Below are 16459 nucleotides of genomic sequence, written 5' to 3' on the forward strand. Positions count from 1 at the left end.
ATTTGCATGGGTTCCCCACTTCCCCAAGTCCCACAGGGGCCTGCGGAGGGGCCCAGGGGAACACAATATGTACCCAATGCAAGTTTGCATCACAGCTGAGGAATACTGGCCTCAGGGAATTCACGTCTTCTATAGGGGCCTGTTCTCTGTCCCAGGAGATGGGGCCTCATCTCTCAAGGCAGCTTCCTTCAAATACAGCCTTGAGAGATGATGGCCCAGGTAAGGCAGGTCAGGGCCTTGCATTCTTGGCACACAAAACAGAACAGGGACATTCTGGGCTGTGACAGATTGCATTTCTCAAGCATATTATGCCTAGAGAGAAACCAGGCCACCTCTCCTTCCACATGAAGTGGACAATAAGATATACAGCTCACAGTGTTGCCTTTAGGAATATTTTCCTTCACCGCTGTCTTTCAGGGGCTAGAATGCAGCCATCCCCTTTTACTCAGTGCCAGTAAACGGTGCATAAACCAGGCCTGCATTTTTCTGTTAACCAATCATAGAGAACTTTCTGGAAAGCCATAAATGTGGGTTAAGGAAAAAATATATCAGAGAGGAAGTATCATGTATTTTTTTCCAATATTTATTTATCTTTACTTTCTTATTATTAATGGAAATATTACATGAGAAAGGGTTTTTTCAAATGAAAATTCTATTTAAAATTGTTAATGGTATTGTCCTTTATATATTTCCTAAGAAGGTCTGTTCCCTTTCAATTAATATGCCTATCTTTTCATAGGACATTAATAATATTAATCTATTATAAGCAAAATAAATCTCATAGCAGTGGCTCAAAAAATGATAAATGTTCTAAGGGTGTCCAAACTTTTCTTTAGCTTGTCACAGTTAAGATCATGGGAGTTTAAAACACTTCTTCATACAGTTTACTTGTGCCTTCTGACTAGCTGGGACTCAATCACATATATAGCATTATCATTTTCTAATGGAATACTGTTATCACATCCAATTTTATACATATTTCCATAAATCAGAAAACACCTATTGCCCTGGCCGGGTGGCTCAGTTGTTTGGAGAGTCATCCCATGCACCAAAAGGCTGCGGGTTCGATCTCTGGTCGGGGGCATATACGGGAGTTAACCAATGTCTGTCTGTCTGTCTCTCTCAAATCAATAAACATATTCTCAGGTGAGGATTAAAAAAAACACCTATTACCTGATGATCATTTCAAGTAGTATACACCCATCTCCTTTCCCATTCCAGATCTCCTCCCCATGCTTTCTGAGTTAACCCACCCAGAAGCTGGAGGGCAAAGAAACCTATTGATACAGTCCCTTCCCAGGGCACAGAGCAGGTGGGGAGGGGTGGAGTGAATCTGGAAGGGCAAATGGAAGATATCCAGCACAGCCCATAAATGGCATTGATGTCATTGGTGTGATTTTCTAAACCATTAAACTATTCTTGGTAAAGTTCCAAACAAAACAACACACACTCTTTTCAATTTACACAGTAGTTCTGTTCCTGGAAAATTCCAGGATATTAAACCTGTGCAAGAAATACTTTGAGGTATGCCCGCTTCAACAGCAGTATACTAAAAATGGAATTATACAGAGAAGATGAGCATAGCCCCTGTACTAGAATGACATGCACATTTGTGAACGCATTCCATATTTTTAAAAATCAATTTCAGAAAAAAAGAAAGTACTTGGAGTTTACGTGCAAAATGAGGTTAGGTTTAGGCTCAATTACAAATAGGTTTTTCATATATGTGAATGTCTGAGCGGATGTCTGAAAATTATGTAAGACGTAGGAAAGTTTGTCCTTGTAAGAATGTCACATGCAATGAAGAACGTATGAGTTCTTGGCTCCTGCCCATTAACTGCCAGGAAATCCTCGCCAGGGGATTCTTGTCCATCACTATAACAACCGAAATAGCCCCACGTGTTTTCAAAGCATACCCTTCGGTGGTACTGCCCTCAGTGAGACCCCCCTCTCCTAAGGTGAAACATTCTTCCTGGTAGAATTTGAGTTTGCTATTTCATCCACTTCGTGTCTGGGGGCAACACAAAATGGAAATGTCTTCTCAATTTATGGGTCCTTGTTCAATCCAATATACTGAAGTCTCTGACCCAGTTACCGAACACTGGCTGCCATTTCTAGCCACACCTACTCGTGAATTTGAATTTTTTGATTTAGTATAAATAAAAACCAAGAAAATAACTGGACATGAAGTTCAAGCTTCATATGAAGCCAGATAAAAGTTTTAAAATAACTATTTCATGTCACTTGGTATTAAACTATAACATTTTCCTACTTTTAACTTATACATTCTAAGTATACATACACATTATATAAAATTACAAAATATAGACACAAAAATAATAAGTAAAAACATCACATACCGACCGTGGTAGACAGAACAATGGCTCCCCTCAAAGATGTCCACAACCTAATCCCTTGAACCTTTTACAAGGCAAAAGGAACTCTGCAGATGTTATCAAGTTAAGGACCTTGAGATAGGGAGATTATCCTGGATTATTCATGTGGACCCTGTGTAATCACAAGGGTCTTTACAAAGGAAAGCTGGAGCCCTGGCTGGTGTGGCTCAGTGGATTGAGTGCCGACCTACAAACCAAAAGATCGCTATTTCGATTCCCAGTCAGGGCACATGCCTGGGTTGCGGGCCAGGTCCCAGCTGCTAACAGCCACGTGAGCTTGGAAGCAGACGCGACTGGAGCCTAGGCAGACACCTTGATTGAAGCTTTATTAGTTTTTGAAGCAAAGCATCTAGCTAAGCCATGCCTACCCAGACTCCTGACCTACAGGAAAAAGAGATAATAAATGTGTCTTGGGTTAAGCTTTTCAGTTTGTGTTAACATTGTTATGTAGCAATAGATAACTGATGCACTATTTAATCATAGGTTTATGTGAATATTTTCAATTCAATTTTATTATTATAGTGTTTTCCATAATTTCTTGGATTGTATCCTAATACTTTTTACAAATAATAGAACAACTGCCCACCAAATTGTGGATAAAAAACTGAAAAAGAAGGATCTCCTCTCCTTTAAAATTTTTCATTCTTTCTCTCTTGGAAGGGGAACATGTATTCATTAGTATTTTTCTCCTATGGCCTTGCTTATTTAAGTAAAATAAGTCTGTGAAATAACTTCATAATAACTTTGGCCTTAGGATCCTTTTACATTATTATTGTAATATTTCTTCTTAATATAGTATAATACTTCATGGTTTAAACTAAATTCTTTAAAACATTTTATTTATTTCTTAGAGAGACGGGAAATGAAGGAGAAAGAGAGGATGAGAAACACTGATGTGTGAGAGAAACATTGATCAGTTGCCTCTCACACGCCCCCAACTCAGGACCTGGCCCACAACCCAGGCACGTGCCCTGACAAGAAACCGAACCAGAAACCTTTCGGTTCACAGGTCGGCGCTCAATCCACTGAATCACACCTGCCAGGGCAAATTTTTTCATGGATAAGTTTCTGTAATAAATTTTAGAACAACATTCAATTAATAGAAATTTGATTTAGACAAAATTATCATACAAATTATTTGCTTCTCACTAACAATGTTTATTTCCCCAAACAAGGCATACCTATGCTTTTAAAGTAATTTTTAAACAGTTAAATACATAGCTTAACTTTTTGTATTTTTAATAAATATATGAAATAAAAATTCAAAGTCCAAGCTCTGAACAATCACTTATGATGAACAAAGATGTCACTAATCTAAACCAACCACTTCTATTTTTAAATATTTAGTAACAAGTATTTATTTAATCTTTAAAATTATACAAGCACGTTTATATTTGTATTATTTCTGCTCAAAAAAACTAAATGTATTCAAAAGTTCACTTGAAATGATGTTATTAATACTGATAAAACAAAAAATACTCAGAGTCATTTTGAATACTTCTCTTGTATCTTCAAGTTTAACACAGATGTTATAGAACAAATAATTCAACCTAACAAATAACATTTCCCAAGAGTACTATTTTCAGTAACAATTTTTCTCTATTGAATGAAACTTTATAATAAATATTGTAAAATATCTCACAACCACCCTGCACACGGGTCGACAAATATTACTGTAATATACTTCATAGAAAATGCAGGACAGGTTTTACAGATGCTTAAGAAACAATGGTTAAGTTCTCCTGACCAAAAATATACCCACTAGGAAGAGATTAAGTTATGTAAGTCAAAGATTTTCTGGCACAACTTCACATGTTTCTCAAAACTCTGTTCAATGTCATAAAACTGTTTTTTTTTTTTCTGATTATTAGTGCATCGAGGAAGTGGAGGGAACCTTCGGGTAAAGGTCTGGGTTTTATTTATCTCTCTATCCCCAGGTCTAGTATAGAATCTAGCATATCAACTCTGTTAATGTTAAATAAATAAATTGACAATTGGTGGAAGGAAGGAAGGAGTGCAAAGGATCCAATGAATGACCTCAAGTGGCTTTAAGTTACTCTGAAACATATTTAACTATCTTAAAAGTAATAAAAGATATACAAAACAATAAAGAACTGAAGGAGGTTAGCCAATATCTTAGTTAAAGCTAATTTCCATGAATCAATGAAAGAAATAGGCTATAATCCCAGAAATGAAGAATATGCAGACCATGGGTACAACCCCTACTTTAAAATTTTGGAACCCATGTCATTTTGTCTATAAAATGATTAGTTTAGCATTTGAGATTATGACAAACTGGAGATCTACAGCCCAGATCCCACAACTCACCCAGTCTCTTGGCAAACAGCAACCTCAGTGAAGAGAGTAATTGTCTATTGGGCTCAACAGGGACAATACTGCCCTCTAGGGAGCGGCATCTGGAAGTTTATGGATGGATTTATTTATTTGTTTGTTTGTTGGTTTATTTATTTATTTTTGACATGTTGGCATGAAACTGCAAAACATTAATGATAAAGAGAATCTAAAAAGCCACAAGAGAGCCCTGGCTGGTGTAGCTCAGTGGATTGAGTGTTGGCCTGCAAACTGAAAAGTCGCCGGTTTGATTCCCAATCAGGGCACATGCCTGGGTTGCTGGCCAGGTCCCCAGTTGGGAGTGTAAGAGACAACCAATCAATGTATCTCTCGCACATCAATGTTTCTCTCTCTGACTTCCCCTCTCTCTAAAAATAAACAAATAAACTATTTTTTTAAAAAAGCCACAAGAGGAAAAAGGTCTTACCACTTAAGAAATGAAAATTAAATTACCGACAGACTTTGTATCAGCCAACTGATGCCAGAAGACAGTAGAATGATATTGAAAAAGGGAAAATTATTACCAACATAACATTTTATACCTAGATAAATTACCATTGCAAAGGAATAAAGGCAAAATAGAGACATTTACAGACATACAAAGAAGTAGTTTACCCCTCACAGGTTCTCACCAACAGAAATACCATAGATGTACTGATGATTCCTGGTGCCAGCCAAGATGGAATAAGCCCATACAGTCTATCTCTCCCACTTAGAATAACTACAGTCCCAGGGGGTGGGGAGACACAAAAGCAACTACCTGAGAACTCTGAAACATAAGCAAAATCAGGTGGATTGAGAAGGAAAGTAAGAACTCTGCAGAAGTGACTCATACAGGAGTGAGTTACCCATATAGTATTTTAGCTACTTTTCTCCGAACAATGATCAGAGGAGAAATCTCCAGCAGAGCTTTCTTAGATAGCACAAAGAGGAAACGTCCAAGGAACCCTATACTTCTGGCCAAACAACTGAGAAAAGGTGCTCCTGAAGGCTGGAAGTGTGGAAGGAATCACAAAGAGATTTCTGGAGAAGGGATTCATTCTATATATGAACTAGCACAAATCCCAGGCTTACCTCTGAGATGAGCATGCATGTGATAGAACCAAACCAGCATAGCAACAGCTTTGAGAACTAACTTATTATATAAAACACCACTCAAAATAACCCGAGTAGAACATATGTGGGATAAGCCCAAAGTATCAGAGCAAAGGGTTTGAACTGACATTAGGACCACTGCACACGAAAGTTAGAGCTTGTAGTCTAAATCTAACCAGGTTGCTCTGGCCGGTGTGCTCAGTGGATTGAGTCCCAGTGGGCACATGCCTGGGTTTCCCACTAGGTACCCAGATGGGGGTGCGGGAGAGGCAACTGATTGATGTATCTCTCACACATCTATGTTTCTCTCCATTTCTTTCTACTTCTCTTCCCCCTCTCTCTAAAACAACAACAACAAAAAAACTCATCTGCCCTGGGTGGTGTGGCCTTCAAACAGAAAGGTTGCCAGTAGGTATAAAATAGACAAGGGGAAGTTAAGAATAATATAGGAAAGGATGAAGCCAAAGAACTTCTACGCATGACCTTTAGACAAGAACTAAGAGAGGGGTGGGATTGCTGGAGAGAAGGGGGTACTGGGTGGAGTGGAGAAAAGGGAAAAGAAATTGGGACAGCTGGAACAGCATAATCAATAAAATATACTTTAAAAGAAGAGAAAAAGAAATGTCGCCGGTTCAATTCCCAGTCAGGGCACATGCCTCAGTTTCGGGCCAGATCCCCAGTTGCAGGTGCACGAGAGACAACTTGACCTTTCTCTCCCTCTTTCTCCCTCACTTCCCTGGCTCTCTTAGAAAACCAAAACCAAAAAACTCATCCAGCCTGGCTGGTGTGGCCTGCTAACAGTAGGGTCACTGGTTCAATTCCAAGTCAAGGCACATGCCTGGGTTTCGGGCCAGGTCCCCAGTTGGGGGCGTATGAGAGGCAACCGATTGATGTATCTCTCACACATCGATGTTTCTCTCCCTCTCTTTCTCCTTCCCTTCCTTGTCTCTCTTTAAAAAATAAAAAATCCTACCTGGCTGGTGTGGCCTGTGAACAGAAAGATCAGTTTTAATTTCCTGTCAGGTCACATGCCTGGGTTTCAGGCCAGGTGCCCAGTCGGGGGCGCGCGAGAGGCAATACCACGTTTCTCTCCCTCTTTCTCCCTCCCTTCCCCATCTCAAGTAAAAACAAAAACAAAAACAAAAACAAAACTCATCTGCCTTGGCTGGTGTGGCCTGCGAACAATAGGGTCACTGGTTCAATTCCCAGTCAAGGCACATGCCGGGTTTCGGGCCAGGTCCCCAGTTGGGGGCATATGAAAGGCAACCGATTGATGTATCTCTCACACATCGATGTTTCTCTCCCTCTTTTTTTTCCCTCCCTTCCCCGCCTCAATTAAAAAAAAAACAAAAAACAAACAAACAAAAAACTCATCCGCCCTGGCTGGTGTAGCCTGCGAACAGAAAAGTCAGTTTCGATTTCCAGTTAGGTCACATGCCTGAGTTTCAGGGCCGGACCCCAGTTGGGGGCCCGCGAGAGGCAACGCCACGTTTCTCTCCCTATCTCTCTCCCTTCCCCATCTCTCTTAAAAAACAAACAAACAAACAAACAAAAACGAAAAACCAACCTCCCCACCCCCCCAAAAAACCTCATCCGCCCTGGCTGGTGTGGCCTGGGAACAATAGGATCATTGGTTCAATTCCCAGTCAGGGCACATGCCTGAGTTTCGGGCTAGGTCCCCAGTAGGGGGCGTATGAGAGGCAACACACGTTGCTCTCCCTCTTTCTCCCTCCCTTCCCCAACTAGATTTTTAAAAAAGAACAACAACGAAAAAAAACTCATCTGCCCTGGCTGGTGTGGCCTGCGAACAGAAAAGTCAGTTTTGATTTCCTGTCAGGTCACATGCCTGGGTTTCAGGGCTGGACCCCAGTTGGGGGTCCGCGAGAGGCAACGCCACGTTTTTCTTCCTCTCCATCTCCCTCCCTTTCCCATCTCTCTTAAAAAAACAAAACAAAAACAAAAACCTCATCTGCTCTGGCTGGTGTGGCCTGCGAACAATAGGGTCACTGGTTCAATTCCCAGTCAGGGCACATGCCTGGGTTTCGGGCCAGGTCCTCAGTTGGGGGCGTATGAAAGGCAACCAATTGATGTATCTCTCACACATCGATGTTTCTCTCCCTCTCTTTTTCCCTCCCTTCTCCACCTCAATTAAAAAAAAAAACAAAGAACTCATCTGCCCTGGCTGGTGTGGCCTGCGAACAGAAAAGTCAGTTTCGATTTCCAGTCAGGTCACATGCCTGAGTTTCAGGGCCGGACCCCAGTTGGGGGCCCGCGAGAGGCAACACCACGTTTCTCTCCCTCTTTATCTCCCTCCCTTCCCCATCTCTCTTAAAAAAAAAAAAAAAAAAAAAAAACCCAAAAAACCCTCATCTGCCCTGGCTGGTGTGGCCTGTGAACAATAGGGCCGCTGGTTCAATTCCCAGTCAGGGCACATGCCTGAGTTTTGGGCCACGTCCTCAGTTGGGTGCGTATGAGAGGCAACGCATGTTGCTCTCCCTATTTCTCCCTCCCTTCCCCATCTCGATTTTTAAAAAACAACAACAACGAAAAAAAACTCATCCGCCCTGGCTGGTGTGGCCTGCGAACAATAGGGTCGTTGGTTCAATCCCCAGTCAGGGAACATGCCTGGGTGTCAGGCCAGGTCCCCAGTTGGGGGTGCACAAGGGGCAACGCCACGTTGCCCTCCCTCTCTTCCTCCCTTCCCTATCTCTCTTAAAAAAAAAAACAAAAAACCACCTCATCTGCCCTGGCTGGTATGGCCTGCGAACAATAGGGCCGCTGGTTCAATTCCCAGTCAGGGCACATGCCTGAGTTTCAGGCCACGTCTTCAGTTGGGGACGTGTGAGAGGCAATGCCATGTTGCTCTCCCTCTTCCTCCCTCCCTTCCCCATCTCAATTTTTAAAAAACAACAACAACCAAAAAAAAAAAAAACTCATCCGCCCTGGCTGGTGTGGCCTGCGAACAGAAAAGTCAGTTTCGATTTCCAGTTAGGTCACATGCCTGGGTTTCAGGGCCGGACCCCAGTTGGGGGCCCGGGAGAGGCAACACCACGTTTCTCTCCCTCTCTATCTCCCTCCCTTCCCCATCTCTCTTAAAAAAAAAACAAAAAACCTCATCCGCCCTGGCTGGTGTGGCCTGGGAACAATAGGGTCCTTGGTTCAATTCCCAGTCAGGGCACATGCCTGGGTTTCGGGCCAGGTCCCCAGCTGGGGGCGCACGAGAGGCAATGCCACGTTTCTCTCCCTCTCTTCCTCCCTTCCCAATCTCTCTTAAAAAAAAAAAAACAAAAACCACCTCACCCGCCCTGGCTGGTGCGGCCTGCGAACAGAAAGGTCAGTTTCGATTTCTAGTCAGGTCACATGCCTGGGTTTCAGGCCAGGATCCCAGTTGGGGGCGGGCAAGAGGCAATGCCACGTTTCTCTCCCTCTGTATCTCCCTCCCTTCTCCATCTCTCTTAAAAAAAAAACAACAAAAAAAAACACCTCATCCGCCCTGGCTGGTGTGGCCTGTGAACAATAGGGCCGCTGGTTCAATTCCCAGTCAGGGCACATGCCTGGGTTGTGGGCCAGGTCCCCAGTTGGGGGCTTGTGAGAGGCAAGGGAGCGATGTTTCTCTCGCACATTGATGTTTATTTACCTCACTTTCTCCTCCTTTCCCCTCTCTCTAAAATTAAATAAATAGAAATTCTCATCCACCAGAGATCTTTAACAGAACCCAGATTCTTGCAAAATAAGATTCAAAATAGCCAGTATACAATCCAAAATTATTTGGTAGACAAAGAATCAAGAAAATGTGACTAATTCCCAAGGGAAAAAAACATTCAACAGCTGCCACAACCAAGATAATTCACATGTTGAAATTAACACAGACTTTAAATCTGTTCTAATTATACCCCATGAGGTAAACACAGTCTTTAAATAAATGAAAATATAGTTCTCAGCAGAGTAAAAATAAACTATTAAAAAAAAACTATAAAAAATGGAAATTTTAGAGGACAAAAATACAATATATAAAATAGAAAACTGACTAGATGAGCTCAACAGAAATAGATGTGTTAATATATATAATATATATACAGCAGTTTCCCCTGGCTGGTTTGGCTCAGTGGATTGAGCATCGGCCTGCGAGCTAAGTGTCGCTGGTTCGATCTTCCAGTCAGGGCACATCAGAGAAGGAAAACTCTGACTCCAAAAAACCTCCGCTGCCTTGCGGCATACCTCTTCAGGGGAAAGGCTAAGGGAGTAAACCCCGACAGAAAATCCGGAGCCGGAGTCCCTAAGGCGGTTTGACGTTGTAGTCAACACCGGCAACTCCTGCGGCGCACCTGAAGCCAAGCTGTATTGACTCCGTCTTTCCCTTGGACCCTTCAGCTGTGAAGAGAGGGGGGGTCTGCTGCATGGGCAACAGCAGACCCTCCATATCACCCTGCCCAGGCTCTGTAGCTTCAGCTTCACGGGAGAGGACACTCCAGCGTCATCGCAAGATGTCGATTCAACACGGGAGGAGACAGATACCGTGTCACTCCCGAGTCGGACTGCACAGCCATTCTCGGCGGTGCAGATAGACTCTTAAGAAGCTACACCATCGTCTCTCGAGACGGACGGCTGCCGACGACGATATACAGCAGTCCCTGTATATCACGGGTCACTTATCGCGGCCTCACTGTATCGTGGGATTTTTAAAAATATTGTATTTAATCATTTATCGCGGATTTTTTGCTCTATCGTGGGCTTTTGCGGTACTGTATACGTATGTGGTTACAGTTACGAAGGTTTAAGAGTGTAGAATATGTTTAAGAACATAAGTAGTGTCTATAAAAGTGTGGAAAAGGTTAATAAGGGAGTGGGAAAGGTTAATAAGGGACTGGGAACGGTTTATAAGTGTGTGGGAAGGGTTTATAAAGCCTTAAAATATATATAAATACTAAAATAAATGTAAGGTTCCTACCTGGCGGATTTTCACCTATCGCGGGGGGAGGGGGGCGTCTAGAATGTAATACCCGCGATAAGTGAGGGAATGCTGTAAACCGTCATTTTATATATAACACTGTGTATCACATATATGATGATATACAGTCAAACCTTGGTTCTTGAAGGTCTTGGTTCTCAAACAATTTGATTTTTGACCAAGTTGTTCACGGAAAAAAGTCTCGGTTGTCTAATAAAACTTTGGGTCTCCATTCTCTACCCAACAACCCTTTCATGCTGATACCTGTATGATTAGTCATCTCTCTCAGGGAACAAAGGAGACTCAGTTTTCAAACAAATTGCTTCTTGAACAGTTTTCTGGAAGGAATTAAGTTCAAGAACCGAGGTTCTGCTGTATTAACTATTTATATATGATGTATATTTTTATATACAGAAAAATGATTATGTAGACTGTGGGTACAATCCCTACCTTAAAATTTTGGAATTCATGTCATTTTGTCTATAAAAGGGGATTAGTCTAACCTTTGAGACCATGAGAAACTGGACAGCCCCGATTTCACGACCCGCCCAAGTCTCTGGACAAAAACAACCCCAGGAGAGATAGCAATTGTCTCAAAAGTGCTATGGGCTCAACAGGGACAAGTTTTTTCACTTGAAGCGTTCAACTGATTGGATAAGGCCCACCTACATTATTGAGGATAATTTGCTTTACTATTGACTTAAATGTTAATCACAATTTAAAAATACCTTCACAGACGATCCAAGATGGCGACAGAGTAGTTGGAAGCCATACTTACCTCCTCCTAGGACCAAACTGGAATTACAACTAAAATACAGAAAAATCAACCTAAATAACCAACTGAAGACCAGCTGAACAGAAGTCTTATAAGCAAGATTTACAGAAGAAGCCACATCGAGACTGTTAGGAAGAGTGGAGACGTGAACAGGGCTAGGCCCACACCGCCATACGGTGACTTGAGAATCCGGAAGAATTCAGCTGCAAAGGTTCCCCACCCCCAGCAGGAGCATGGAATCTCAACCTCACGCTCGGCTCCCCAGCCCAGAGCACGAGACCCAGAGAGAGGAGCCCAAATGACATCTGGCTGTGAAAATCGGTGGGGTTTCTATCGCCAGGAGAGATGGGGTGCTAGAACCCCAGGCACCCTCTTAAAGAGCCAAAGCACAAAACCTTGTTTGCAGCCACTTACCCTGGGAGCCGGAGGAGGAAAGGTAGCTCAAAGAAGACCGGAGTCGTGCTAGAGGAGACTGGGTTGGGTGGCTCCAGGGAGAGAACTGAAGCGACAGCCGCCAGGGACCCTGTGCTGAGTTCCTCTCCCGCACTGCCCACGAAGTCTTTCCTGGGTTGAGCACTCTCCTACTTATGGCATCAGCCTTGGGGAATGCAATAGCTCCACCCTCCCAGGCTCCCTGTCGCCCCACCCTTCCAAGCTCTCACCCTGAAGGGGAGTCAGCTTCCTGGGTCTGTGGTGTAGAATTTCTTGGAGGGTTCTCGAGGGCAAATTCTGGTGGTGTGAGAGACTGAATTTTGTGGCTCTGGGGTGGGGGGCCATTCCCTCACCCCACGCACCTCACGGGTGCTTACCCCCCCAAAGAAAATCCACTAGCCCCACCCTCCCAACTCCCCGTGGCCCTGCCCTGCCAAGCTTCTGCCCTGCGGAAGTGTTATCTCACTGTGGCCAGCCCGGGCTCACAATACAGAATTTCTAGAAAAGTTCTTGAGGTGGTCAAGGCAGAATTAGGGATAGATTGAGTTGTGTGGCTCTAGAGTGGGTACCATTTTTTCCCTCACACGTCCAACCAGTACCACCGTTCCTGCGTACAACCCTCCCTTCACACGGCCAAATACTGGTTTGTTTGGGCCTGATGAGTTGCTGGCCTCACCCTGAAGACTCCATGAGACCCTGCCCCACCACAAGGTCCGAGGGAACCCGGTGGGTGGTGCCTGACCTTGTTCTCTGGGACTTTTGCTGAGTGGCTTCAGTCCTAGCACTGGTGCTGATTGGAATCTGTTAGTCTGCTGAACAACACTCGCCCCTACCTGCTGACTCACTGAGACCTACCTCATGCTATTTGCTATCACCAGAGGCCATTTCAGTGACTGAGATTAACAGGAAGACACGGGAAGACGTGGACCTCTGGGCGCCTTGGGTTTTTTGCTGAGCTGCCCCTAGGCTTGGTGCTTGTGAAGGCCAGCCTTGGTGTGCAACTTGGCCCCTCCCATGCAACCAGTCACACGCAGCGCCTGACACTGATCTGCTGCAACCGAGTTCCTCCCAAGAGGCCCCAGAACCAACAAACCTGGTAGCAGGCTTCAGATCACATCAGAGCACAACCCAGTTAGCTCCACAAGTGGCATACCCAAAGGGAGATCTCAACAGGCAACAGACCCTGTTGAGGCAAATTCTGCTTCATAAGGTAAACCCCCACACGGCAGCTCATACGTTGTACCTGGGGTCAATCTTCATCTTCAGCCAGTCTAAGAGTCACCCCCACTCACCGATGGGCCAACAGCAATCAAGACTCAACTATAACAGGAGGGCTCACATAACCCACACAAGGGACATTCCTAGAGTACCTAGCTCAGGAAAATGCGCCAGTGAGTCCCACAGCATACCTACTATATAAGGTTACCATACTAGGAAAAGCAGACATAGCAGTTCTACCTAATATACAGAAACAAACACAGAGAGGCAGCCAAAATGGGGAGACACAAAAACATGCTCCATATGAAAGAACAGGAAAAATTCCCAGAAAAAAGAAATAATTGAAATGGAGGCAAGCAATCTACCAGATACAGTTCAAAACAATGGTTATAAGGATGCACAAGGAACTTAGTGAGAACTTCAACAAAGAGATAGTAAGAACAAAAAAAAGGGACATAGAAACCATAAAAAAGAACCAGTCAGAAATGAATAGTTACAATATCTGAAATGAAGAATACAGTAGAAGGCTTCAACAACATATTAGAAGAAGCAGAAGATCAAATCAGAGACTCCAAAGACAAGCTAGCAGAAAACACCCAATCAGAGCAGTGAAAAGAAAAAAAAAAAAGAATTAGAAAATTTAGGCTAATTTAAGGGACATTTGGGACAACATGAAGTGTAACAACATCCACAGCATAGGAGTACCAGAGGAGAAGAGAAAGAGCAAGGGACTGAGAACTTTTTTGAAGAAATAATGACTGAAAACTTCTCTAACCTGGTGAAGAAAAAAGACACACAAGTCCAGGAAACAGAGAGTCCCAAACAAGATGAACACAAAGCGGCCCACACCAAGACACATCATAATTAAAATGGCAACGGTTAAAGACAAAGAAAGAATCTTAAAAGCAGCTAGAGAAAAACAGTTCGTTACCTACAAGGGAGCTCCCATAAGGCTGTCAGCTGATTTCTCAACAGAAACATTTCAGGCCAGAGGGATCAGCAAATAATATTCAAAGTGATGAAAATGCAAGGACCTATATATAACCAAGACTACTTTACCAGTAAGGCTATTATTTAAAATTGAAGAAGAAATAAAGAGCTTCTAAGACAAGAAAAAGCTAAAGGAGTTCATTACCACCAAACCAGTATTACAATTAATTTTAAAGGGTCTTCTTTAAGAAGAAAAAAAAGAGGAACACAGTTAGAAAAATAAAACGGCAATAAATATGTACCTGTCAATAATCACTTTAAATGTAAATGGCTTAAGTGCTCCAAATAAAAGATATAGGGTAGCAGAGTGGATGAGAGAACAAGACCTACATATATGCTGTCTACAAGAGACCCACGTCAGACTCTGGCTTGTGTGTTTCAATGGATTGAGTGCCGGACTGCAAACCAAAGGGTAGCCAGTTCGATTCCCAGTCAGGGCACATGCCTTGGTGCTCAAGAGGCAACCACACAGTGATATTTCTCTCCCTCTCTCCCTCCCTCCCTTCCCCTTTCTCTAAATAAATAAATAAATAAATTTTAAAAAAGAGAGACCCACCTCAGAATGAAAGACACACAAACTAACAGTAAAGGGATGAAAAAAGATATTTCATGCAAATGGAAATGAAAAAAAAGCTGGGGTAGCAATACTTACAGCAGAGAAAATAGACTTTAAAACAAAGGCTATTACAAGGGACAAAGAACACTACATAATCCTAAAGGAATTAATCCAACAAGAGGATATAACCCTTACAGATAATTATGCACCCAACATAGGAGCACTTAAATATATAAAGCAAATCTTTTAAAAATATTTTTAAGATTGATTTTACTTATTTTTAGAAAAGGGAAGGAGAAAGAGAGAGCAAGAAACATTGATGTGTGAGAGATACATAGATGGGTTGCCTCTCACACGCCCCCATCTGGGGACCTGGCCGGCAACCCAGGCATGTGCTCTGACTGGGAATCGAACCAGTGACCTTTCAGTTCACAAGCTGGTACTCAATCCACTGAGCCATACTAGCCAGGGCTATAAAGCAAATTTTGATATATATAAAGGGAGAGATCAACCATAATACAGTCCTAGTAGGGGATTTTACATTAATGTCAATGTATATGTCTTCCAGACAGAAAATCAACAAGGAAAAGCACCCTTAAATGACACACTAAATAAGATGGATTTAATTCAGAGCATTTCACCCCAAAGCAGCAAAATATACATTCTTTTCAAGTGCACATGGAAAAATAAATAAATACCTTCACAGCAATATCTAGATCAGTGTTTGACTAAACACTGGATATCATAGCTTTGCCAGACTGACACATAAAACTAACCATCACAGATAACAATAGAAAGAATCAGTGACCTTGAAGACAGGTCAATAGAAATTATCCAGTCCAGCCCTGGTTGGTGTGGCTCAGTGGATTGTCAGCCTGGGAATCGCTGGTTTGATTCACAGTCAGGGCACGTGCCTGGGTTGTAGCTAGGTTCCCAGTTGGGGGCATGTGAGAGGCAACCGATCGATGTATCTCTTGCACATCAGTGTTGCTCTCTCTCTCTTTCTCCCTCCCTTCTCCTCTTTCCAAAAAATAAAAAAAAAAAAAATTTTTTTTAAAGGAGTTACCCAGTCCAAAGAATGGAAAGAAAGAAGACTGAAGAAACTTAACAGAACCTAGGCCTGTGAAAAATTATCGAAAGGATTATCATTTGTGCTTCTAGATTCCCAAGAGAGTAGAATGAGATAGTGCAGAAAAAATATTTGAGAAATAATGGCTGAAATTTCCCCAAATTTGGAGAAAGACATAAATACATAGATTCATGATCAACAAACCCACAATGAGATTAACTTGCCAACAGGAAAAATTTGTTCCTTCTTCTCAATTACATATGAATCATTTATTTAAAAAATGACCAGATATAAGTAACGAATGAAGTCTTAACAAATTTCAAGGAATCAATATTAAACAGACCTCACGCTCTGGTAGAAAAGAGCAATAAAAAGATATTTCAAATATTTTTAAAAGATTTATTTATTTTTAGAGAGAGGGGAAGGGAGGGAGAAAGAGAGGGAGAGAAACATCGATGTGCAAGAGAAACATCCATCGGCTGCCTCTTGCACACCCCCAACTGGGAACCTGGCCTGCAACCCAGGCATGTGCCCTGACTGGAAATGTAACCTGCGACCTTTCTGTCCACAAGCCACATCATCCAGGGCGGATGAGGTGTTCTTCTTTTTTTTTTTTTTCTGCGAGGGG

The 16459-nt window shown here is 42.6% G+C and overlaps 1 non-coding gene across 1 annotated transcript; it reads left to right on the forward strand.

The window, feature by feature from the left end:
- The first annotated feature begins 1527 nt into the window (after positions 1 to 1527).
- Positions 1528 to 1633, forward strand: LOC149991752 (U6 spliceosomal RNA). The gene has a single exon (XR_016508746.1). It is a non-coding gene; the product is annotated as a U6 spliceosomal RNA (small nuclear RNA).
- Positions 1634 to 16459: the final 14826 nt, after the last annotated feature.

This window comes from Furipterus horrens, unplaced genomic scaffold (assembly GCF_987537825.1).
Source record: "Furipterus horrens unplaced genomic scaffold, mFurHor1.1.pri manual_scaffold_17, whole genome shotgun sequence".
NCBI classification, from domain to species: domain Eukaryota; kingdom Metazoa; phylum Chordata; class Mammalia; order Chiroptera; family Furipteridae; genus Furipterus; species Furipterus horrens.